General features: G+C 43.8%; 1 protein-coding gene across 1 annotated transcript in view; it reads left to right on the top strand.

The window, feature by feature from the left end:
• The first annotated feature begins 13,422 nt into the window (after positions 1-13,422).
• Positions 13,423-25,831, top strand: part of LOC124613113 (juvenile hormone acid O-methyltransferase-like) — a 133,546-nt gene continuing 121,137 nt past the window's right edge. Inside the window, exon 1 of the mRNA XM_047141725.1 lies at positions 13,423-13,482. The gene's annotated coding sequence lies outside the window, so the exon portion shown is untranslated. The remainder of the gene's footprint in view (positions 13,483-25,831) is intronic.

The raw sequence follows: 25,831 nt of genomic DNA, 5'->3' as shown, positions 1-25,831 counted from the left end.
AATCATTAATAAATGGGGCAGCTATGAGTTGTATAGAAGACAAGGGGCGGCCTTCTGTACACGACCAGGATGCCGCAGTATTGTCTGCTGTAGTAAAGGCTGTTTGACATTTATAAAAATAATATGGCATGGAGGTTAAAAAAGTATATAGGAAAAGAACAGCATAAGAAATCTGGTAAACACTAAATATATTCAAACAATTCTCACTAGCAAATTAGGGCTTATTTATAAACAATATAACTTACATAAGTACTTTTCTAACTGTATGGTGCGATCAGATTTCAGCCTGCCCTGTGCCGTCTCCTTGGTTTACGTTTTTGTCACAACTTACAGTCATTACTTTTCTCCTTCGTTAAAGACAATTCTTGCACTGTCCAACACCTTCATAACAATAACTTGCCGATTTACAGTTTCGAACATAAATTACTTGAATTTTATTAATTAATAATGTTGTCTGCACGCTGGCAAGACTACTCACTTTTCTAGCTTAAAGTCGACCTTCTCTACGTTTTCACATTACAAGCAGAAGTGCATTAAAATCTGAAGATCTACAAACGTTTTTTACTGTCATCTTTTATTTAGATCGAAGCGGAACGTCACTTCAGCTTCTGTTAAAATGTTTCTTTGACTGCGCAATCGATGTATTAGCGTCCGCGCTAAATGCGCATCTTTACAGTTACGTAAATTATATAAAATAAATGTCTTTCAAAGAATATGTCTCATCTCATAGGTTGATCATTTAGTATACAGATAGGTGAATGCTTTTCCAAGGGTACTCACAGCTTTCATACTACGGAAATCCCAATAATATTACACTTGGGAACGCAAAATCTCTTCCACTAGTCAATACATGGAGGGTATTAGATAGAGCCACACACAGCGACCACAACGCAATTCTCATAACCACGGACAGATATATCAATACACATAACATGGACCACTCATAGGGAGAGCCCACTGGCAAAAAGTTCGAGAATTTGTTTAGGCGTCGTCGCTATACACTGTTCAAGGTAGTATAGATTAAAAAACGCATGTACTGACAGAGGTCCTACAAAGAGCACAGGAAGCAGGTATACCACGCGCAAAGACTGGGTGGGGACAGAAACAACCGTGGTCGACAGAACTGGCTAGACTAAGGAAGGATTCACGGACGGGACAAAAGAAAGTACTAGCAACAAGCAAAGACAGTTCCTGAAAGACAGACAAGACTTGATATGTATCGTGACGCTAAACAGAAATACCAAAAACAACTAAAGACAACAAGGCAAGACTACTGGACCAATTTTGTAAAAAACCAGCTACAGAACGACATCTAGGGACAACCATTCAAAGTAGAAACAGAACGAGTTAAGACACCGACAGTTCTGTCAACACTAAAACAAACTGACGGCACAAGCACCAGAGGATGGAGAAGCACAGCAGAATATCTTCTGAACAGGCTACACCCGTATAACGACCCCACAGAAGACGAGCGACACCACGCTGACCTAAGACAGAGCATGAGGCAACCATACACCAGTGACAGTGTAACCATGCCATTCGCGCAAGAAGAAGTAGTGACGGCAAACAGCAGGCTTAAAAACCGAAAAGCACCCGGCCGAGACAAAATACTTTGAGAAACATTAAAACAAACAGTAACACAAATCACACCTTTTCTTACTAACATGTTCAACGAGGCACTACTAACAGGCAGAATTCCAAACCTGTGGAAAACTTGGTTCAAATGGCTCTGAGCACTATGGGACTTAACTTCTGAGGTCATCAGTCCCCTAGAACTTAGAACTACTTAAACCTAACTAACCTAAGGACATCACACACATTTATGCCCGAGACACGATTCGAACCTACGACCGTAGCTCCAGACTGTAGCGCCTAGAACCGCTCGACCACTCCAGCCAGCTGTGGAAAACTGCTAATGTAGTAATAATCAGGAGATTACAAGACAAAGAGCCAACAGACCCCAAAACGTACCGACCGATCTGTCTCTTAAACACACTCGGCAAGGTACAGGAAAGGCGCCATTCTAATCGACATAGTCGGGACTTTTGACAACTTGTGGTGGCCGTCCCTCTTCGTCAGGTTAAGGTAAATGAGGCTATCAGCTTCCCTCTGGATTAGCCTCCTCGATTATTGCATAGGCAGCGTGGTGGAGTGGAGGGCTGGTACACGGAAGGTTGTCAAAAGAATAACAAAGGGGTGTCCACAGGGCTCGATCTGCGGACAAATATTTTGGGATATCGCAATCGAGCCCTTGCTGAACACCCTCAACAGTGACGAGAGGATGAGAGGTGTGGTGGCCTGCGCAGATGACCTGCTCATAGTGGTGTCAGCCAACTCGAGAGCAGCACTAGAGACAAAAGGCACGCAACTGCTTCAGAAAATTAACAGTTGGTGCAAAGAAAATAAATTAAAAATAGCTCCCAACAAAACTGTATATTTACTGCTCAGAGGGACACAGAGGAGTCCAATTCTAAAATTAGACAATACAAGCATACAGAGGAAGCAAGCCACACGTTATCTCGGACTGCATCTGAACGAAAAACAGGCTTTCAACCACCATATAAAATTGACAATTGACAAAGCCTCCACAATTGTGCACAAACTAGCAAGACTAAACACAACTCAGTACAAATTACCTATTAAGACGATAAGGACCTACCACATCGCGATATTTGAATCCATCCAAGCTTCGCCGCAAGTGCTTGGACTCACAGACTGAACATACAGGCCAACAAGACAATTGCAACACGAGGTCAACGTAGTGTACTCCTGAGAATGAGCGGAGCCTTCAGCACCACGTCGCTAGAGGCACTTTGTGTTGTGATGGGGACCTGCCCTATAGACATAACAATACGTTATAGAGCTGCACTTTACTGGCTTAAAAGTGACAGGTGCGACAAAGTCACCGAAATTATAGGAACCAACATTATGAACAAAACACGAATGAAACAATGGCGGATTCAAACATGGCAGAGAGAGTGGGATGCATCCGACAAGGGTCGCCGAGTACACTATTTCTTTCCTGATGTACACGAGAGACTACAACTGAAACATGTCGACCCTATCAGGGGGATGGTCCATTTCCTGACAGGCCACGGACCGTGTCCGGTACATTTAAACTGTCTGGGACTAACTTTTTTTTTTTTTTTTTTGGTCCTCAGTCTACTGACTGGTTTGATGCGGCCCGCCACGAATTCCTTTCCTGTGCTAACCTCTTCATCTCAGAGTAGCACTTGCAACCTACTTCCTCAGTTATTTGCTTGACGTATTCCAATCTCTGTCTTCCTCTACAGTTTTTGCCCTCCACAGCTCCCTCTAGTACCATGGAAGTCATTCCCTCATGTCTTAGCAGATGTCCTATCATCCTGTCCCATCTCCTTATCAGTGTTTTCCAAATATTCCTTTCCTCTCCGATTTTGCGTAGAACCTCCTCATTCCTTACCTTACCAGTCCACCTAATTTTCAACATTCGTCTATAGCACCACATCTCAAATGCTTCGATTCTCTTCTGTTCCGGTTTTCCCACAGTCCATGTTTCACTACCATACAATGCTGTACTCCAGACGTACATCCTCAGAAATTTCTTCCTCACATTAAGGCCGGTATTTGATATTAGTAGGCTTCTCTTGGCCAGAAATGCCTTTTTTGCCATAGCGAGTCTGCTTTTGATGTCCTCCTTGCTCCGTCCGTCATTGGTTAGTTTACTGCCTAGGTAGCAGAATTCCTTAACTTCATTGACTTCGTGACCATCAATCCTGATGTTAAGTTTCTCGCTGTTCTCATTTCTACTACTTCTCATTACCTTCGTCTTTCTCCGATTTACTCTCAAACCATACTGTGTACTCATTAGACTGTTCATTCCGTTCAGCAGATCATTTAATTCTTCTTCACTTTCACTCAGGATAGCAATGTCATCAGCGAATCGTATCATTGATATCCTTTCACCTTGTATTTTAATTCCACTCCTGAACCTTTCTTTTATTTCCATCATTGCTTCCTCGATGTGCAGATTGAAGAGTAGGGGCGAAAGGCTACAGCCTTGTCTTACACCTGTCTTAATACGAGCACTTCGTCCTTGATCGTCCACTCTTATTATTCCCTCTTGGTTGTTGTACATATTGTATATGACCCGTATCTCCCTATAGCTTATCCCCACTTTTTTCAGAATCTCGAACAGCTTGCACCATTTTATATTGTCGAACGCTTTTTCCAGGTCGACAAATCCTATGAAAGTGTGTTGATTTTTCTTTAGCCTTGCTTCCATTATTAGCCGTAACGTCAGAATTGCCTTTCTCGTCCCTTTACTTTTCCTAAAGCTAAACTGATCGTCACCTAGCGCATTCTCAATTTTCTTTTCCATTCTTCTGTATATTATTCTCGTAAGCAGCTTCGATGCATGAGCTGTTAAACTGATTGTGCGATAATTCTCGCACTTGTCAGCTCTTGCCGTCTTCGAAATTGTGTGGATGATGCTTTTCCGAAAGTCAGATGGTATATCGCCAGACTAATATATTCTACACACCAACGTGAATAGTCGTTTTGTTGCCACTTCCCCCAATGATTTTAGAAATTCTGATGGAATGTAATCTATCCCTTCTGCCTTATTTGACCGTAAGTCCTCCAAAGCTCTTTTAAATTCGGATTCTAATACTGGATCCCCTATCTCCTCTAAATCGACTCCTGTTTCTTCTTCTATCACATCAGACAAATCTTCACCCTCATAGAGGCTTTCAATGTATTCTTTCCACCTATCTGCTCTCTCCTCTCCATTTAACAGTGAAATTCCCGTTGCACTCTTAATGTTACCACCGTTGCTTTTAATGTCACCAAAGGTTGTTTTGACTTTCCTGTATTCTGAGTCTGTCCTTCCGACAATCATATCTTTTTCGATGTCTTCACATTTTTCCTGCAGCCATTTTGTCTTAGTTTCCCTGCACTTCCTATTTATTTCATTCCTCAGCGACTTGTATTTCTGTATTCCTGATTTTCCCGGAACATGTTTGTACTTCCTCCTTTCATCAATCAACTGAAGTATTTCTTCTGTTACCCATGGTTTCTTCGCAGCTACCTTCTTTGTACCTATGTTTTCCTTCCCAACTTCTGTGATGGCCCTTTTTAGAGATGTCCATTACTCTTCAACTGTACTGCCTTATTGCTGTATCTATAGCGTTAGAGAACTTCAAAAGTTTCTCGTTATTCCTTAGTACTTCCGTATCCCACTTGTTTGCGTATTGACTCTTCCTGACTAATGTCTTGAACTTCAGCCTACTCTTCATCACTAATATATAGTGATCTGAGTCTATATCTGCTCCTGGGTACGCCTTACAATCCAGTATCTGATTTCGGAATCTCTGTCTGACCATGATGTAATCTAATTGAAATCTTCTCGTATCTCCCGGCCTTTTCCAAGTATACCTCCTCCTCTTGTGATTCTTGAACAGGGTATTCGCTATTACTAGCTGAAACTTGTTACAGAACTCAATTAGTCTTTATCCACTTTCATTCCTTGTCCCAAGCCCATATTCTCCTGTAACCTTTTCTTCTACTCCTTCCCCTACAACTGCATTCCAGTCGCCCATGACTATTACATTTTCGTCCCCCTTTACATACTGCATTACCCTTTCAATATCCTCATACACTTTCTCTATCTGTTCATCTTCAGCTTGCGACGTCGGCATGTATACCTGAACTATCGTTGTCGGTGTTGGTCTGCTGTCGATTCTGATTAGAACAACCCGGTCACTGAACTGTTCACAGTAACACACCCTCTACCCTACCTTCCTATTCATAACGAATCCTACACCTGTTATACCATATTCTGCTGCTGTTGATATTACCCGATACTCATCTGACCAGAAATCCTTGTCTTCCTTCCACTTCACTTCACTGACCCCTACTATATCTAGATTGAGCCTTTGCATTTCCCTTTTCAGATTTTCTAGTTTCCCTACCTCGTTCAAGCTTCTGACATTCCACCCCCCGACTCGTAGAACGTTATCCTTTCGTTGATTATTCAATCTTTTTCTCATGGTAACCTCCCTCTTGGCAGTCCCCTCCCGGAGATCCGAATGGGGGACTATTCCGGAATCTTTTGCCAATGGAGAGATCATCATGACACTTCTTCAAATACAGGCCACACGTTACGTGTCTTTAATGCAGTGGTTTCCATTGCCTTCTGCATCCTCATGTCGTTGATCATTGCTGATTCTTCCGCCTTTAGGGGCAATTTCACACCCATAGGACAAGAGAGTGCCCTGAACCTCTATCCGCTCCTTCGCCCTCTTTGACAAGGCCTTTGGCTGAATGAGGCTGACTTCTTATGCCGGAAGTCTTCGGCCGCCAATGCTGATTATTTATCAAAATTTAGGCAGGGATCGAACCCGGGACCGAAGACGTTTTTGTTTATGAATCAAAGACGCTACCCCCGTTTTTTATTTTTTTATTTTTTTTAATTCCGTAAAAATAACTTTCAAAGCAAAAAATTAGATTACTAAGGCATGTTACATTATTGTTGCTCAACAAGGAAGACGTACATATGAAACTTCCTGGCAGATTAAAACTGTGCGCCCGACCGAGACTCGAACTCGGGACCTTTGCCTTTCGCGGACAAGTGCTCTACCAACTTTTTTTTTTCTTTTTTTCTTTTTTTTAATAGAAGCCCCTTAGGAAAATGGAACTAAAAAAAACCTAAGTGCCACCGCCACTTTTCATCCTATAACAAAAAATCTGATCCACTTCAGGCGTTGGCTCCTGAGTAAACCCCCCCCCCCCAGAGAGCTGCCTACATACCAGGGGAAATATGGGAAATCAAGGTTAGGGCTATCCTTTGCCACTTTTTTTTTTACATGATTACATTTAGGGAACGTGTACAAATGAGAATTCTAGTAAATAAGTGTTACAAGTAAGTGTTACAACAACAAAGGTGGCATAAAAATATAAATCACTGATGTAATTCCAACTAAAAGGTTCTTCAATAATGTAACTGGTTCCACTTGGAGCCTCGCCATCGTTATCTTATATCTCCAATAGCGCCTTTGAAGGGCATCTGCAACGGAGGATTTCTGCTTCGCTAGTGCCTCAAGGAAAACAGCATCCTTGCAGCAGCTTGTCTCTTCCTTCGCTCATGGCTGACAAGGCAGAACGTTGAGCCGTTAGTGTGATGCGGCACAGGACATTAACCGCAGCTTGGCACTCGCCAGCTGAGTGGGGGGTTAACGAAAACGCTGCGTAAATAATTTGCGAAGAGCGTACGGTATTTCGGTGTGCGTTCGAGGGCATTGTGAGCATTTTGTAGGAACCACCAGTAATCAAGCTGCTCTTTCTCTCCGTCGCTAAAGATGTAGGCGACGGTAAGTCCTTTGAACCATGTAAGCGCATGATATTTTGCAGCCGGAAAGCAAGTTTCATCGGGACAGAGTAGGGTCTGAGGGTCAATCATATCAGGTGTGACCCGGATGTAACAAGCCAATATCTTCTGTGTTAGTCGTCAAACTCCGTACGATGATGCGCAAGTAAAACGATGTTCATCGGTATCCAAAAGGTGACAATCTGGGCAATAAGGGGAGTCTGCCAGTCCAATAGTGTGAAGTCGCTGTCGTGTGGCATATTTTTTGTTGGCGATCTGATACCACTTCGAACGCACCGTGGATGACAGAAAGTTGTGGTGTAACGTTTTCCACACTCTTGGCCAGTGAACCGTAGGGTACTTGTTTTCCACCACGTTATGGGGAACAGCCCGCAGAAGGTTGGTATAAAAATCTTTCGCCTTTGGGGGACGTGTGGCGGAGAGATTCGAACTGACATAGGTGTAGCCAAGAATGAAGGTCGACACATGGGAGAGCTGTGGTGCGACGTGCGCAACCGACACCGGCGGGACGTTAGAGACTGGCATCAGAACCTGTAGTAAACGACCCGTGAGAGAGGTATATTGACTTTTTCATCGTTTCCTCATGTTGCTCATGTAAAGCGCAGCTGCTCTCGCCCTGACGTTGACCAGTCCCAGCCCTCCTTTGTGCACTGGGAGGGTAAGAGTGTCGTATCGTACTTTAAAGATATGACCTGCGGAAACGTAGTAACTGAAGGCCGCCTGAAGCCGGCGACCTATCTGCAGCGGTAGTGGGAAGACCTGTGCCACGTGGTTGAGTTTTGATGCTACGTATAGGTTCAGGTATGCAACACGTTGTAGCTGATTCAAGTCCCGGAGCAGGTTCTGTCGCACCATTGCGCGGTTGATCTGTAATAACTGTCGGTAGTTTGCTGCAGCTGTTTTACGTACATCTTTCTTGAACGTGATTCCCAAATATCGCAGATCAGAAACTGGTGGGAGGGGAGCGAGGGCTTCCGGTCCGAGACCACGCCCAATATCCAACGCCGCCGACTTGTTGATGTTCAGAAGGCTGCCTGCGGTTAGTACGCTTTGAACTTCGTCATTGGAACGAACCAGCAGTAGCAGGTCGTCAGCGTATGTCCTATAGCGAAAGGTGACGTCCCGCAGCGTGATGCCAGATAGGCGGTGGTTAAGGCCCCCTAGGAGTGGCTCGAGTGTGACTGCATAAAGAAAGGTAGAAAGGGGACAACCCTGTCGTAGAGACCTCTTAATGGGTACTGGTCCTACCGTCCTTTCATTGACCTGGACGTGTGAGCTGGCTGCGGTCCAAAGACGCCGTAGGGTGTCGATGAGGCCCGGGGGGAATCCCATACAGTCCATCACTCGTAGGAGGAAGTTGTGGTGCACTCTATCAAAGGCGCGGTTGAAATCGACGGAGACGTTCGCCGCTCTCAGACGGCACGCAGAAGCGATCGCTATTAAGTCCCTGCAGTCACCGGTGGCCATGTGTATGTTGGCTTCTTCCCCCTGCGACGTCTGTTCTGGAGCGAGGATCATCGGCAAAGTCGTCTTAATACGGCTCGCCATAATCCTGGTGAAAATCTTGTAATCGGCGCTCAGCATTGTAAGCGGCCGATAGTCGTTAATAGATAGCCCTCCACCTGGCTTGTGTACCGGTATGAGAAGACCTTCTACAAACGCTGGCGGCACAACACAGTCTGGAGACATAAGTTCGCGGAACATTATAACCCAGCGAGGCATCATGATGTCACGGAAAGTCCGGTAGAATTCGATGGGCAATCCATCAGGTCCAGGAGACTTATTGGCCGCACCTTTGTCCACGGCGTCTTCGACTTCTTCGAGTGAGATTTCCTCTGTTAGTGCATTCATGGTAGCCTCGTCGATAGTACGTGTTACCTGCTGTAACGCTTCAGTAGTGGCCTCGTCATCGACGGTTCTTTCCTTGTAAAGATGACGAAAATGATCCTCCACCGCCTTTACTATGGTTGCTTAGGTCGTACATAAGCGACCGTCGTGTGTCCTGAGTTATGTGATTAAATGTTGGCGTTGTCGGCGCTTATCCGCCACAACGTGGTGCATAGTGGGTTCCTCTGCAACCGTTCGGTCGTGCCGTCGCGAGCGGACTACTGCACCTTCTAGTCGGCGCTTCGTCAATGTTAATATGTGAGCCTTGATTCTGCTTTGGTCATGTTGTCTCTCCGGGGAAAGGGGTAAGGCGTCGAGGTCCCTGAGTGCCGCGTAGTAAAAATCGAGGGTCTGTCGATGCCACGCAGTCACGTCCTTGCCATATTGCATAAGTGTCCTACGGATTGCTGGTTTGGCACAGAGGAGCCACCACTCCAGGGTCGAGGTGTATCGTGGGTGGCGGCGTTCACAGTCAGTCCACGTCGCTGCAACTTGCCGACGGCAGTCCAGGTCCTGGAGATGAGTTATGTTGAGCTTCCAAAAGCCATTGCTGCGCCAGACTTGTTGGGGGCGTAGGTGTATAGTGCAGATATAGGCACTGTGATCGGAATAGGCTTGAGGCCATAATTCGGCGTCCACCACACCTTGTGTGAGATCTTGTGACACATATATGCGGTCAAGTCGGCTGGCCGAATGACTGGTAAGATGAGTGTGGCCAGAGCGGTTACCGTGGACTTTTTCCCACGTGTCGCACAAGTGAAGTTTTTGGATCATCGCACCCAGTTCCGGACAAGGCATGTAATGTGGGATTTGGTCCTTGGGGTGAAGTACGCAATTAAAGTCGCCGGCGAAGACGCTGTGGTCGTATCGTCCAAGGAAAAGGGGAGCGACATCTGTGGAGTAGAATCTGGCGCGGTCGTGACGTCTTGTGGTACTCGACGGCGCGTAAACATTAATGAATCGGGTGTTGAGTGCCGTAAATGCTATTCCTCGCGCGGAGGGAAGAAACGTGACGTCGGTAACTTCAATACCTTCACGCACTAATATTGCCACTCCGGTGTCTGCAGGGCTACCGGGCGTCACATGTGTGGGGTAACCGTAAAAGTGCGGGAGTGCAGTCGCTTTCTTGTAGGAAAGCAAAGTCAACTCCCATGGCTCGTATGGTTTCTTTCAAAAGTTGGATCTTGACAGGAGAACTGATCATGTTGATATTCATTGTCGCCAGGCGGTAAGCCTGGCAACGCGTTGTTTGGGCGAGGTTATCCATGTTGAAGTTGGAGAGAAGCGAACATCGGAAGTGATGTCTCCCCCCGCCGAACGCGGTCCTCCTTGTGCTGCTTATGCTGCATGATCCGGCGGCGCCTCAGCTGGCCGCGGATCGGGATCTTGTGTCTCGACGTCCTCGGCCCACGAAGCGGGCGCGGATGTCTGTTCATGTTCCATAGCCTCGGAATGTTTGATAGTAAGGGACCGGGCGACTTCACTGACTGCACTGGTACCTTCCCGCTGCTCACTGTTTCTGTCAATGGGCTGATGGTCGAAAGCTGCATGTTTTTCTGTCTGTTCTGCAAGGTTGGAGTCAGTGGAAACAGCCTCAGCTTCGCGGCTGGCTTCTTGAGTGGTCAGTTGTTCTTTCCCGGCCGAATGCGAACCGGTGTGTTCCGACACGGTCCGACGACGGCGCTTTCGGCGTATCGGTGATCGCTGTTTCCGTTGATGGCCTTCATTGTCAGAAGACGGCACTGACTCACGCTCCACCGGAACCGCCAGGCGGCGGGCGCGCATCGCACGTTTAAGGAGACGCGGCCGACCCCACAGGCGGCCACAACACTCCCAGGTCTCCGAAGCCGGGCAAACGCCGCGCGCTTCAGTATACGTAGCCGACCCTCAGCCAGACGTGGCCCGGGAACGGAATCCACGGACCGCAATGTGCGTTCGAAACGTCGATGTTCATGTGTACACTGCTGTGCAACACGCTAGCACAAGTGATACCTATACAGAATGACAATGATCGCCAGAATAATACGTAATCCCGATGACTGGAACAAAACAAATAGCGTAGCCGATATTGTACCGAACACTCTGCACCAAGAATACAAGCGCCAAAACCCATATGGAAGGAGGCGTACATAAGCACAAACAACACAACAAACCACATGGGAGGACGCAAACACGACCACAGATTCCGAAACCGAAGAAGGAACGCTAAGTGAACATGACTCAGAAGGGATCAACATATAAGGGACCAAAACTAACAGTGTATGACACTGCATGCCACAACACAGTAACAAACAACACAACAATCATAAAACAAATAAACACCATCACCGAATACTAAGACTGTAGTAATAAGGTATTGTCACTTGGGAGGAGAAGGCTCGAAGAACTTTTATTCCGAGGCTCCTCCTCACCAATGGCATCCTGCATAGTGTTTAAAATATACTACACACAAGCAGTCATGTACTGCTCGGTTATTGTGTGCAGACAGAACTATATTCTCTTCTCTATTCAAAGCTATAATCAATGAATTTCATATATCAGAAATGTATTAAGTTATTTAAGGAATAATGCATTCAATTAGCAATGAACTATATTCTATTTCAACTAACAAGTTACAGACATAAGTGTATTTCTCATGCGAAGCTAAATTTCATGTATTCCATGTATGAAGTGCTCAGTCAGCATTTTATCTGTATAATATGTGTAAACTTACATTAGCGCAAACCATATCAAATGAGAATAGCTTAACCACTCTCACTGTGTTACGTTTTTTATTTTCTTTTTTTTCTTTGACATTCGCATTGTATAAATTGAATGATATTCTCATCAGGTAAGTAGTAACAAATTATATGGAACTCTTTTAACAATTGTTAAGCATTCAATTCGCTGTAACCTCAGAGAAATCTTTATACATTATGTTCTTTATATTATTTAAAAAAGCATTAACAACTGTATACCAATAAGACTGTGACAATGAGAAGTCTTTGCTATTAGATTCAGAAGCATCCGACCCACCTTACATTTCAAGGCTGTGGGTTACTCTGTACTGTTAATGAAATAAATAAATAAAGTTCCAGACCTGCAGGACTTGTTGGGATGTCCGGCGTTTAGGAGCATCCCAGGTGAACCTTCCCCCCCCCCCCCCCCCGCCCCCCCCCCCGACTCCACCCAACCAACTGAACCATGTGTAGTGCTGTCGTGCCAACCGCCCAACAAAAGGTTCATCTTTTGTCACTGCAGGCAGGATTAAATGGTTTCTAACATACATACGAGGCAGGTGAAACTTTAAAGACAGCGGGTATGGAGAGAGTTTAAGGGGACACGCCGTGTGAGGAGTGTAGCAATCGAGACGCAAGAAATGAACCATTTGAGCGTCCAGTCTATATCTAGTCCTCTGCTACGAAGAGCAAAGTGTGGTAAACTTTTTACAGTTCTGTCGACTACTAAATGCTTCATTTCTTTTGTATCTGTTGTTGTTTTTATTAGGTGATGTACACCACCAGCATGTGTCGTTTTTCTTAAATTTACAGCTCATCTTTTATGCTATTTACATAAATAAACTACATTTATATGAACGCCGTTTGTTTTATTTATTTTGCTTCACCACGATGTATTTTCTCAGTCAACTACCAATCACGTTGCAGGGTACAGGAATCATTTTAGTTAATAACTGTGGCGATACTTTGGTACTGAATTGGTTGGTGGTCTTCTAAACTTCTGCCAGAGGCTAGAAGCGGTAATGTAGTCAACAGACTTTCCTCGCAGCTTACAGCCACGAGAGAGGGTGTAATCGTTTTAGTTAACATTCGTTTGATGATGTTCAGCAACTCCGAAATGCATTATTCATCAATTCTTAGATAATTACGAAAAATCGTCAGCTCCAAGCCGCATAAGTAATAGAACGTGGGTGAATTTCTTCCAGTGCTTTAGCCCCTTCTCTGCTCACAGCTTTCTCTCGGCATTTTTGGCCTTGTTACAGCCAATGCAAACCCAGCTTTTGTTTCTTTGTAAAAAGAAACAGGATCTCGTAGCACATAAACTCAATGACCTTGCAAACAACTCACAACGACAGGGCGGCGCTGCAATCGCTTAGTGGAGTTGGTCGTGACCCGTGAAGAGGAAACTGGGTGACCCGGCCGATAAATTGACCCAACCTTGAGTAGGTTTATGCGCGCCAGCAGATTATTGCAGTACACGGAGCGGTACACAGTCGTCTGAGCCCCTGGGCTGTGAGTACGTACGACTTTTCTGCTGAAAATTCCCACTAGTTAGTAACAAAAAGTATCAGAGCGGGTATTTCTAAATCCCGGAAGGAAATTGACGCATTCTCTTTCAGGAAAGTTATAGGAACTGTTTTACGTCTCGATTCAGATGTATTTCACTTAAAAATCTTGGGTGATAAATGACGTAGTTTGAGTTTTATTCAGTCTCAACCATGACAACGTCCTATCAGTATCCGTTATGGCTAGCTTTCAACTCCTTAAACTGATCTTATATGCGAATCTGTTTTATTGCGCGGTGTGCATAGTGGTTAACTGATAGTGTAGTAGTTGTAGGTCAATAACGGAAAAACCTGTCCTTTATGTGTTATCGTCCGCCACGGTGGCCGAGCGGTTCTAGGCGCTTCAGTCCGGAACCACGCTGCTGCTACGGTCGCAGGTTCGAATCCTGCCTCGGGCATGGATGTGTGTGATGTCCTTAGGTTAGTTAGGTTTAAGTAGTTCTAAGTTCTAGGGGACTGATGACCTCAGATGTTAAGTCCCATACTGCTCAGAGCCATTTGAACCATTTTTGTGTGTTATCTTCACGTGATGCTTAAAGTGTGAGAAATTCATTCCAGCGTCGTTGATTGCGAGTAGCAGTCATATCCAGCGACATTCTGCAGTAACTTTACGCGCTGTTTCTGAGCTGTTGAGATTCCAATTGCTGTTCTAGGTCAAGAGTGGTACCAGTTCCCGGTCGAAAGTATTCTAATAATATCGTGTGAACCCCTGCGTATGGGAAGAATTTTACCTCATCAAGGAATTATCGATGTCGACTTGTATTGTCTACAGTTTGAACTGTTTCGAACAGCTGTCAAATGTTCCGGCCATAAGCATGGACCCATCGTTAGCTTTAAAAAATCTATTATCTTCACTTAATTTCAAAATCTTTTCACTCAGTTGAACCTCCGAACTATAGCCAGGTTTCTAGGTTGTACCAACAGTTCCTCTAAACAGTGGTCTTGGAATTCTCAAGATTTGGCACATTTGCGACTTGAAATTCTTTTTTAAAAAATTGAAAACCTGCAGTTTCTTTGCGTGTATTCTCTTCCTAAAGTTATACATTCGTTTTTCAATGTGCGCATCTTTTTCGTCAGGTGGACAAGGAAGATTGCTGTTCAGCTACGATTCCGCTATTTGAAATTTTTGAAAGGCCTTCTGCATTTATTCCGTACGGAAATCCCACACAACCAGTTCGCATACATAGTCACCACAGTCCATGTGCGATGACTGTCCTTCAACAGAGTTTCGTTGTTACTTCTTTACATTACTACAAACCAGTAGCACTCAAGTAGCTTACGAAACTGCACGGAAACGAAGGCTGTCGTCGAGAGCACTGCTGCCACATTAAATTGACCTGAACATTGCTTGGCGAAATAGTTTTCTGAGCTGAAGGTGAACACGATAACACTCTTGGTGACAACTAAAAATTAAATTTATTATTGCTAGCGAAGGCTTTCAGCAAATTTTTGTTACCTTTAAATTTTTGGTGAAAGTCGTTGCAGGCTGCAAACTTCAAATTACAAGGAATACATAATTCTTTAACTACATCGATACTTAATTTGTTTCTAGCGTCAGACCATAAGTATGTCATGCGACAGAAGACTTTTATACGCATTGTTGCATGGAACCACCATTATCCGTTCGGTAATTTGTATGTCAGGCGTTTCTTCTCCGTTAAAAGCATTTACCATGAAAAGGAGTTGGACTAAATACTTGACTTTAGAACAATTACAAAGTCAAGCTTTTACATCCACCAAAGTTTGATTTGGTGTACAGATCTTCGTATAAACACACTCTGGTTTATACACTCACCGCCTTTCATATATGATCGTTATTCCCACATCGACTAACAGAAAATTTGAAAAGGTGGGTTTTCGTAGTCAAACCAGTGTATATGTTCAGCTATGAGAGCTTCATTTTTGAATTTATTTTGCTCAGCCCCATTTGGTTTTCACATTCCTCCCTTAACTTCTACTGCGAAGAAACAATTTTTTTACGTGATCTAATCTCTTTCAATGTGACCATAAGATATAATTCTACAAAATGTATGTAGATGGGTTCCAGAAATTTAATACGTTTACGAATTTAGTTAACTACGTACAAAGTAAAAGTAGCAGTCCAGTTCGTTCACTAGCAACAAAAGATCAGATAAGCTTCCTGCACTCTGGCAGGAAATACCCTTTGACTGCTTTCCAATCAAGCAAAAGCCTTTCCACAGCTGGCTCTAAAGTTGCTCATCTAACTATTGCATGGCGAAATACGGCACGACTATCTTAACAAAGGCAAAGCCTTAAGCACTTCCACTCTTTTAGCACTGACAGAAAATTCACCAAAAACATTCCAACGAGACTTACAGTATTAAGGCAATTTCATGTAGTGTTTTGCAGGATAACAGCAATGAGCTTTAACGATATTTAGGATGAGATTTTGCAGCTTCTGAAACACCAAGAAAGTGTGACTACAATTGACAGAGTTAGCACATTGGACTCGGAACGACGCCAGTTCAAACTGGCGTCCAGCAATGTCGAGTTAGGTTTTTCGTAATTTCCCTAAATTGCTTCAGTTAAATGCCGGGATAGTCCCTTTGAAAATGCACGGCTGGTTCCGTTCACCGTCCCTCCTTATTCCGTGCTTATGCTTCATCTCTAATGACCTCATCATCGACGGCACGTTAAACATTAATCACCTGACCTACAATTGACCGAACCATTGTCAGCACTATGTCTAACAGTAGTAAGCTCCAGACAAAGTTTTTGCAATGCTTTGATAATCGTTTTCCTGGTAGACTCTGATCCACATCCGGTACTTTATAACAATCTAAATAGATAATTTACTATTCCTTCATCAAAGAAAATAACTAGAAATGGGAACAATTTTTTTCTTTTACTTTTGTTGGTAGTGTCAATATGTACTAAAATGGAATACTAAGATCTTTGTTTTCTTACGACAGTTCCTATATAATATTGCGCCAAAACTTTACTCGTGAGTCTCCATTTTTGTTCTATCTAACTACACCTTTGAAAGCAATTCCCCCATTTATAATATTGAATCTAAATTTTTTGCCAGTCAGGAAACGTAACTGTGTTCATGTCTTAGCGAGTGACAGATTTTAATGAGTTGAACTTCACCTATTTTCTCTTTAAAATCTTCAGAAGGTGGAACAAGAAATTTTCAGATGCTGTCTGAATCATTTTTAGTAGTAACAGCAAAATACGTTTCTTACCATTACTGTGTTGAATAAGAGCTTTCACCCCATCATTCTTCACACTAAAGATGAACAAACCGTACATCTGACCTGGTGTTCGCCGTCTACTTAACTAATCCAACTTGGAAAATCATGTCGGGGTAGTTCCCTTTTTTATCCTCCCGTATCATTAACGTCGATTTTGGAATGTCTACAGTGTTCGAAAGTTACGAATTACCTCGAAGAAAACGGTTGACAACCGACAATGATTCAGAAAATACCGTTCTTGTGAAACACAGCTAGCTCTTTATTTTTTCCAAGTAATGAGTGCTATCGACATAGGATGTTACATTGATTCCATATTTTTTAGATCCCCAGAAGACTTGACAACGTTCCTCACAAGCGACTTCTAATCAAACCTTCAGTCGAGAGGCTGGATTAGTGAGCTTGTCAGAAAGGTCATATAGTTCTTCACAGAAAGTCGAATAAAACAGAAGTAATATCTGGCGTTCCCCAAGAAAGTGTTATAGACCCTCTGTTGATCGTGATCTAAATAAACGATTTAGGAGACAATCTGAGCAGCCATCTTGGTTTTCAGACGATGCTGTCGTTCACCGTCTTGTAAAGTCACCAGCTGATCAAAATAAATTGCAAAATGATTTAGACAAGATTTCTGTGCCATGAAAAAAGTGGCAGTTGACTCAAAATAATGAAAAGGAAGATGTCCTTGACATTAACACTAAAAGGAATCCGCTAAATTTCGTTTACACGATAAATCTCACACACCTAAAGGCTCTAAATTCTACTAAATACTTAAGGATGAAAGCTACAAATAAGCTAAAATGGAACGATCACACTGATAATGTTGTGGGAGAGCAAACCAAAGACTGCGACTTATTGGCAGAACTCAGAAAATGTATTAGGTCTACGAAAGAGATTTCTTACACTGTGTGTCCACCTCCTTCTGGAGTACTGCTGTGAGGTTGGGATCCTCATGGCGTAGGGTTGAGGAAGGATTTCGAAAAAGTTCAGAAGAGGACAAATCGTTCTGTATTATCGCGAAGTGCGGAAGTGTGTGCCACAGACGACACACGAATTACGGTGGCAGTCTTTAAAACAAATGCGTTGTTCACGGCGGTAGGACCTTCACATGAAATTTCGATGTTACTTTCTCCTCAGAATGTGAACATATTTTGCTTGCGCCCTCGTACATAAGGAGAAACGGTCATCATAATAAATGAAGAGAAATGTGAGGTCGCACAGAAAGGTTTAAGTTCATTTTTTGCAGTGTGCCATTAGAGAGTGGAACGGTAGAGAAATGGTTTATCGTGTTCCGATGAACCCTTTGCTAGGCACTTAATGGTGAATTGCGCAGTAATCATGTAGATGTAAAAGCACAAGAACCATGAAGATGCTTAGCGTTTCTAGGTGAAGAATCCATATTTTAAGTACATAGCTAATATTCTTTCCAGTATTTCTGGAACAATCAAAATAATACTAATGTATCACAATAGGTTGTACAGAAGGTTGGTTATGGGGGTAAGCCCAAAACTAAGGTCTCCTATTTTTCTTAGAAGTACAAAGACCTGTTTATTTTTACAGTGGTTTACATCAGTTTACAGCTTGAACATTTAGCTATTTTTCGACATAATCACAATTTCTGTCGATGCATTTTTGTAGACGCTGTGGCAGTTTTTGTATGCCCATGTCATAAAAGTTCGCCGCCATGCCGTTCAGAAAGTTACGAACCTCTTCTTTCACCTCGTCGTCGGAGATGAATCGCTTTCCGGCCAAATGTTCTTTTAACCTAGGGAACAGGCGATAGTCACTGGGCGCCAAGTCAGGACTATAGGGTGGGTGAGTGATAATGTTCCACTGAAATTGTTGCAGGAGAGCAACGGTTTGCCGAGCGATGTGTGGGCGAGCGTTGTCATGGAGAATGTGTACGTCCTTGCTCAACATTCCTCTTCTCGGGTTCTGAATTGCCCGTTTGAGTTTTTTCAGTCTCATAGTACCTGTCATCGTTAATTGTGGCCCTGGTGGGCATAAAGTCGACCAACAATACCCCTTTCCGATCCAAAAAAGAAGGTTGTCATGACTTTACCGGCAGACTGTGTTTGTTTGGATTTCCGCGGCTTTGGCGAAGGAGGATGCCACCGATGGCATGATTGTTGCTTGCCTCAGGTGTGAAGTGGTATGCCCAGGTTTTGTCACCCTTGACAATTGAATCCAGAAAGTTACCCTGCTCGGCTGCAAGGCGGTGAAGAAATGCGAGGCAAGCATCAACTCGTTGCCGCATGTGGTCCTCAGTCAGCATGCGTGGCACCCATCTTGCGCACACCTTCCGGTAGTTCAATGTTTCCGTTAAAATTCTGTGAGCGGTGCTTCGGGAAACCTCAGGAACCAACGTACAGAGATAATCCAGGGTGATCCACCGATCTTCACGCACGCTTTGCTCAACCTTCAACACTGTCTCCTCAAAAATTGACGCTCTCCCTCTCCTTTGTTCGTCGTGAATTTCGGTCCGACCAGCTGCAAACTCTCTACACCACTTTCGAACATTTTTGGCATCCACACTTCCGTCAACTGGCGATGTATTTCAATCGGCGCAGTGTCCTTTGCCTTCAAAATCCGAATAACTGCGCGCAATTCGCACTTGGCGGTAACATCCAACGGGAACTCCATTCTCAACGGCTGCCAAGCCAAGACTGAGCGCCTCAGCGCGGCGTACACATACACACAGCGCGTGAAGCACTCTCCATAAGTGTGACCAACTGCCACACAAACATCGTTCTGTACTTATAAAAAAAATAGACCTTACTTTTGGGATTACCCTCGTACATGCTGAAATTGTTGCCCATAAAGAAAGAATTATATAAGATTGCAATGATACACGAATACTAACATTAATACAGATCAGTAGTAATCACCATTCGTATTATTTTTTATTAATTTCCCAAATACGTCAGATTCGCATACGAAACACTGCACACAGTCCAAACGCCACTATGCTGCCGGCTGGCAAAAGCGTAATGTTAGCTGACTTGATTTTGCAGTTCTAAGAACAAAGTACCACTTATACGTTGGTACTGATCACGCTACTGAAATACTGAACAATTCGTTAAGGAACAGAACACTTCACATCCAAGGCAACAACACATCCGCTGTTGGTGAACGACTGGGGAAAATCAACTGTGTAGATAGGTCTGGTCCGAAATACTGTGGCGTTTATGCCACATCCCTCTCCACGTTGATTACATTTGAGCAGAGACACAGTGGGAATTCAGCAAAGACACTGGGCGCCAAGAAGCGAATCTTTTCTTATTTATATTTAATGTTCAGACATTAGTATAAAGCTCCAACCGTGCTGATAACATTACTTGTACTGGGAACTTGTTACTAATAATTTCTACTTCACACAGTTCGTTAGGAAATGCTGATTACAAATTTTAGGCACTGTCGGTGCTTACTGATGGAAAGGATGGACCAATTGCCAGCGCTCCCTGAGAGAGCAGGCGCCAAACTGTTAAGATCGCTCACTACTAGTGTACGATAGGTTTCTGAGGAAGTAACACGTGAAGCCATGTACGAAACGTGATCCCGTGTACAGATGGAACAGTTTGTTGAAAAATTGCCTCGTGTTAATCCAAGGCAGTTTACGATCGGTTTTTGAGGTGGCAACACGCATAGAGAGGAATTCTTAAAGTTGCCACAGAAAACATATTGTGCGATGTCATTTTGATTCTGAGATCGTTCAAAGTATTGTTGAGGCTTTTGCGGTACTCGGGAACTAATGATTAATGACCAGGAATCTCTTTATGAATATTAAGTATAGACTACCTGTAGAAATAGTTCTACTAATTTTGAGACTGGTGAAATGAAACAGTTAGTTGGTATCCTAAAACTTTGCTATTATGCTTAAGCATTTTAAACCCACCCCTTTCTTTTGCTTGTGCCGTTTTCCCGCAATGAGGCAGGGTCGGCATGGTTAATCGAATTTGGAAAGGTTAATTTAAGGGATGTCCACATGCCCTTCCTGGCGCCACCCCATATCCCCCGGGACGGAATTAGCGTACCCCAACTGTCGGTGTCTAGTGCAATCCATGGAATAGTGCGAATGTGTTCAGATGTCTGTGAGCCGTGTAACTGAGGCGGGTCGCGGAGACGATCACGGTATTTAACTAGTGGGATGTGGAAAACCGCCTAAAAACCACATCCAGGCTGGCCGACACACCGACCTCCGTCGTTAAGCCGCCAGGCGGATTCGATCCGGGGCCGGCGCGCCTACCCAGGAAGCAGCGCATTAGCGCTCTCGGCTAACCTGGCTGGTCCATTTTTAAACCTACCCCCTTGCCACATTATTATGCACTGTGAACGGCCCAAGTGTCAGAGCTCTCAACCGAGCGAGAGGAAACCAATTCGAAGGAACCAGTTGGGGGCAAAGTCTACAAGACGCGAGGTAAGCAAATTGCCTACAATTCAGTTAGAGGAAGGGAGGAGTGGATGCAGTGGACTTACATATATAAATCACACATAGCATCTTTGCGCATTCCCTTGCAGCAGACGATATTTGGAACATTCATTCCCTTTGTCTACTGTAATAGTGTTGCACTTGGCATTCCTTCTGCGAGAAAAAATGCCTTTATACAGTGGTTAATTTAAATAGGAAGGATTAAACTCTCATTATAGTGTTATAATATCACAGTGGAAAACCGGTTGGTCGGAAGTGTCGAGGTACCTGTGGCCCCTACAATCGGATACATAACGTCACGGTCGAAAAGCCTGTGTAGCCTGGTCAAGGGCTTGCGACACTGACATGTAGTCGTCAGTGAAGACAAAAAAAAGTACAGTGATACGGGCGAGTGGCCATGAACAGCATACTAAATCTCCTGAACCGTGGGCTAAGAGTGTTGAGGGGGGGGGGGAGAGGGGGGAGCGGGACGCCATTTAAGGTCACATCTTTGTTGTTGCATGTTGTTGCATGTTGTTGCATGTTGTTGCATGTTGTTGCATGTTGTTGCGTGTTGTTGCGTGTTGTTGCGTGTTGTTGCGTGTTGTTGCGTGTTGTTGCGTGTTGTTGCGTGTTGTTGCGTGTTGTTGCGTGTTGTTGCGTGTTGTTGCGTGTTGTTGCGTGTTGTTGCGTGTTGTTGCGTGTTGTTGCGTGTTGTTGCGTGTTGTTGCGTGTTGTTGCGTGTTGTTGCGTGTTGTTGCGTGTTGTTGCGTGTTGTTGCGTGTTGTTGCGTGTTGTTGCGTGTTGTTGCGTGTTGTTGCGTGTTGTTGCGTGTTGTTGCGTGTTGTTGCGTGTTGTTGCGTGTTGTTGCGTGTTGTTGCGTGTTGTTGCGTGTTGTTGCGTGTTGTTGCGTGTTGTTGCGTGTTGTTGCGTGTTGTTGCGTGTTGTTGCGTGTTGTTGCGTGTTGTTGCGTGTTGTTGCGTGTTGTTGCGTGTTGTTGCGTGTTGTTGCATGTTGTTGCATGTTGTTGCATGTTGTTGTCGTCGTCAGTCCTGAGACTGGTCTACGATTTTTACCTGTCACGCTGCCCTCCAATGCTAAATTTGTGATCCCTTGATGCCTCAGAACATGTCATACCAACCGGTCCCTTCTTCTTGTCAAGTTGTGCCACAAACTCCTCTTGTCCCCAATACTATTCAATACTTCCTCATTAGTTACGTGAGCTACCCATTTAATCTTCAGCATTCTTCTGCAGCACTACATTTCAAAAGCTTCTATTCTCTTCTTGTCCAAACTATTTATCGTCCATGTTTCACTTCCATACATGGCTACACTCCATACAAATACTCTCAGAAACGACTGCCTGACACTTAAATCTACACTCGATGTTAACAGATTTCTCTTGAGAAATGCTTTCCTTCGAATGGCCAATCTAAATTTTATTACTCTCTACTTCGACCGTCATCTGTTATTTTGCTCCCCAAATAGCAAATCTCCTTTACTACTTTCAGTGTCTCATTTCCTATTCTAATTCCCTCAGCATCACCCGACTTAATTCGACTACATTCCATTATCCTCGTTTTGCTTCTATTGATGTTCATCTTATATCCTCCTTTCAAGACACTGTCCATTCCGTTCAACTGCTCTTCCAAGTCCATTGCTGTCTCTGACAGAATTACAATGTCATCGGCGAACCTCAACATTATTTCTTCTCCATGGATTTTAATACCTACTCTGAATTTTTCTTTTGTTTCCTTTAATGTTTGCTCAATATACAGATTGAATAACATCGGGGACAGGCTACAACCCTGTCTCACTCCCTTCCCAACCACTGCTTCCCTTTCATGTCCCTCGATTCTTATAACTGCCATCTGGTTTCTGTACAAATTGTAAATAGCCTTTCACTCCTCGTATTTTACCCCTGCCATCTTTAGAATTTGAAAGAGAATATTCCAGTCAACATTGTGGAAAGCTTTCTCTAAGTCTACAAATACTAGAAACGTAGGTGTGCCTTTCCTTAATCTATTTTCTAAGATAAGTCGTAGGGTTAGTATTGCCTCACGTGTTCCAACATCTCTGCGCAATCCAAACTGATCTTCCCCGAGGTCGGATTCTACCAGTTTTTCCATTCGTCTATAAAGAATTCGCTTTAGCATTTTGCAGCTGTGACTTCTTGAACTGATAGTTCGGTAATTTTCACGATCGTAAACGCCTGCTTTCTTTGGGATTGGAATTATTATTTTCTTCTTGAAGTCTGAGAGAATTTCTCCTGTCTCATACATCTTGCTCACCAGATGGTAAAGTTTTGTCAGGACTGGCTCTCCCAAGGTCGTCAGTAATTCCAATGGAATGTTGTCTACTCCCGGTGCCTTGTTTCGATTTAGGTCTTTCAGTGCTCTGTCAAACTCTTCACGCAGTATCGTATCTCCCATTTCATCTTCATCTACCTCCTCTTCCATTTCCATAATATTGTCCTCAAGAACATCGCCCCTGTACAGAACCTCTATATACTCCTTCCACGTTTCTGCTTTCCCTTCTTTGCATAGAACTCTGTTTCCATCTGAGCTCTTGATATTCATGCAAGTGGCTTTTTTCTCCAAAGGTCGCTAATTTTCCTGTAGGATGTATCTATCGTACCCCTAGTGAGATTACAAAATAACATTTGAAATTAATTATAAAACTTTTTAGATCACAAGGCACCTATATTAAAAGGTGACTGACATCGGTCATTATATTATCATCCTAAGACGTTAAACTGTAATATAATACAGGATATAAATTAGAGGGATACGTAAGAAGTACTTAATATTAGCTATAAAATTACAAAACATAGGTTACTCAAACTGAACTATGACTGGAGATGGAATCTGTGTTCCTACGCCTGGCACAGGCGTTATTCATCAATATGGGTACAGCAGAGTTCTAATTTTATAGATAATTTTAAGTTCTTTCTACGTAATCCTCTTTGATATCATCTGTTATTACACTCAAACGTCTGAGGATGATGATTTAATGATCAAAACCGGCCAACTTTTAATAAACGTGCCTTGCGATCTAAACTGTTTTATAATTAATTTAAAGTGAACTACATGAAAGTTGCTAAATTGTTGAGGCTTTAGTGGCCACTTACTGACCAACTGCCTGTTGGCTTCTATCTAGGGTTCTGATGTTCGCCAGCACGAGTGACCAACATTGTCAAAGCTTCACCCTCGACTGCTAGTGGTGGACTGGAGTCGAGCTCACAGTTACAGATTATATGCACCTGGCTCACCAACATCGAAGGGCCTCGTATTGTGTATATATTGAACCAGGGACATAGAAACAACGGAGAGGCGTCGTCCCTGCTGTAGCCCTCAGTGGTTCACACCCCAACAGGTTACAGCAGTCCACCCACCCCACCGCCGCCCCATACTGAACCCAGGGTTATTGTGCGGTTCGGCCCGCAGTGGACCCCCGGGAACGTCTCATACCAGACGAGTGTAAACCCAAATGTTTGCGTCGTAGGGTAATTATGGTGTACGCGTACATGGAGATAGTGTTTGCACAGCAATCGCCGACATAGTGTAACTGAGGCGGAATAAAGGGAACCAGCTCGCTTTCGCCGAAGGATATGGAAAACTGCCTTAAAAAAGAATCCACAAGCTGTCTGGCACACCGGACCTCAATACTAATCTCCACCCTCCCACGCCCCCCCTCCTCCCCCTCCTGTAGGCGGATTCGTCCCTGGCTCGGAGGGCCTTACTGTGGACATCAGTGGTCCGGTTTTCCCCTTGCTACACGCAATGGTCGTTCGGTGCAGCACAGGATCCGTTCACCTTGAGCTTAAAGCTAATTTCCTCTTTGTGTTTGTGTATAGCTTCCGCAAACAAGTGTATGTGGTACCTCTACTCGTAGCTGTGTGGGAAAAGTACCAGAGCTTAAGGCGCTGATAGAAAGCACTGAAGCTGAAATTGTTACAGGAACAGAAAGCTGGCTGAAGCTGGAGATAAATTCTGCCGAAATTTTTACACATGCGCAAACCGTGTTCTGAAAGGATAGATTAAATGAAGTAGGTGTGTGTGTGTGTGTGTGTGTGTGTGTGTGTGTGTGTGTGTGTGTTGGTAGTAATTCATCTTGTAGTGAAGTTGAAATAGATAGTTCCTGCAAATTGCTGTGGGTACAGGTTATAATCAACAGCCGTACCAAAATAATAATTGGCTCCTTCTACCGACCCCCCCCGACTCAGATCATACAGTAGCTGAACGGTTCAAAGAAAACTGGAATCCCTTTACAAATAAGTACCCATCTCATACAGTTACAATTTGTGGAGACTTCAATCTACCCTCGATTTGTCGGCGAAAATACATGTTCAAAGCCGGTGGCAGACAGTGAACATCTTCCGAATGTACTAAACGTTTTCTGTGAGAATTTATTTGAACAATCAGTTCATGAGCCCACACGAACTGTAAATGGTTGTGAAAACACACTTGACCTCTTAGCCACAAATAATGCTGATCTAATTGAGAGCGTCATGACGGATGCAGGGATTAGTGAACAAACGGTCATTGTAGCGAGGCTCAAAACCATATCAACCAAAACCACTAAAAATAAACGCAAAATATATCCATTTAAAACAGAGGATAAAAATTCGCTTGATGCCTTCCTAATAAAGTGTCTCCATTCCTTCCAAGCTAATTATG

This window comes from Schistocerca americana, chromosome 4 (assembly GCF_021461395.2).
Source record: "Schistocerca americana isolate TAMUIC-IGC-003095 chromosome 4, iqSchAmer2.1, whole genome shotgun sequence".
In the NCBI taxonomy this organism is placed as follows: domain Eukaryota; kingdom Metazoa; phylum Arthropoda; class Insecta; order Orthoptera; family Acrididae; genus Schistocerca; species Schistocerca americana.
The sequence above is the reverse complement of the archived record's forward strand: the minus strand, read 5'-3'. Positions and strand labels throughout refer to the sequence as shown.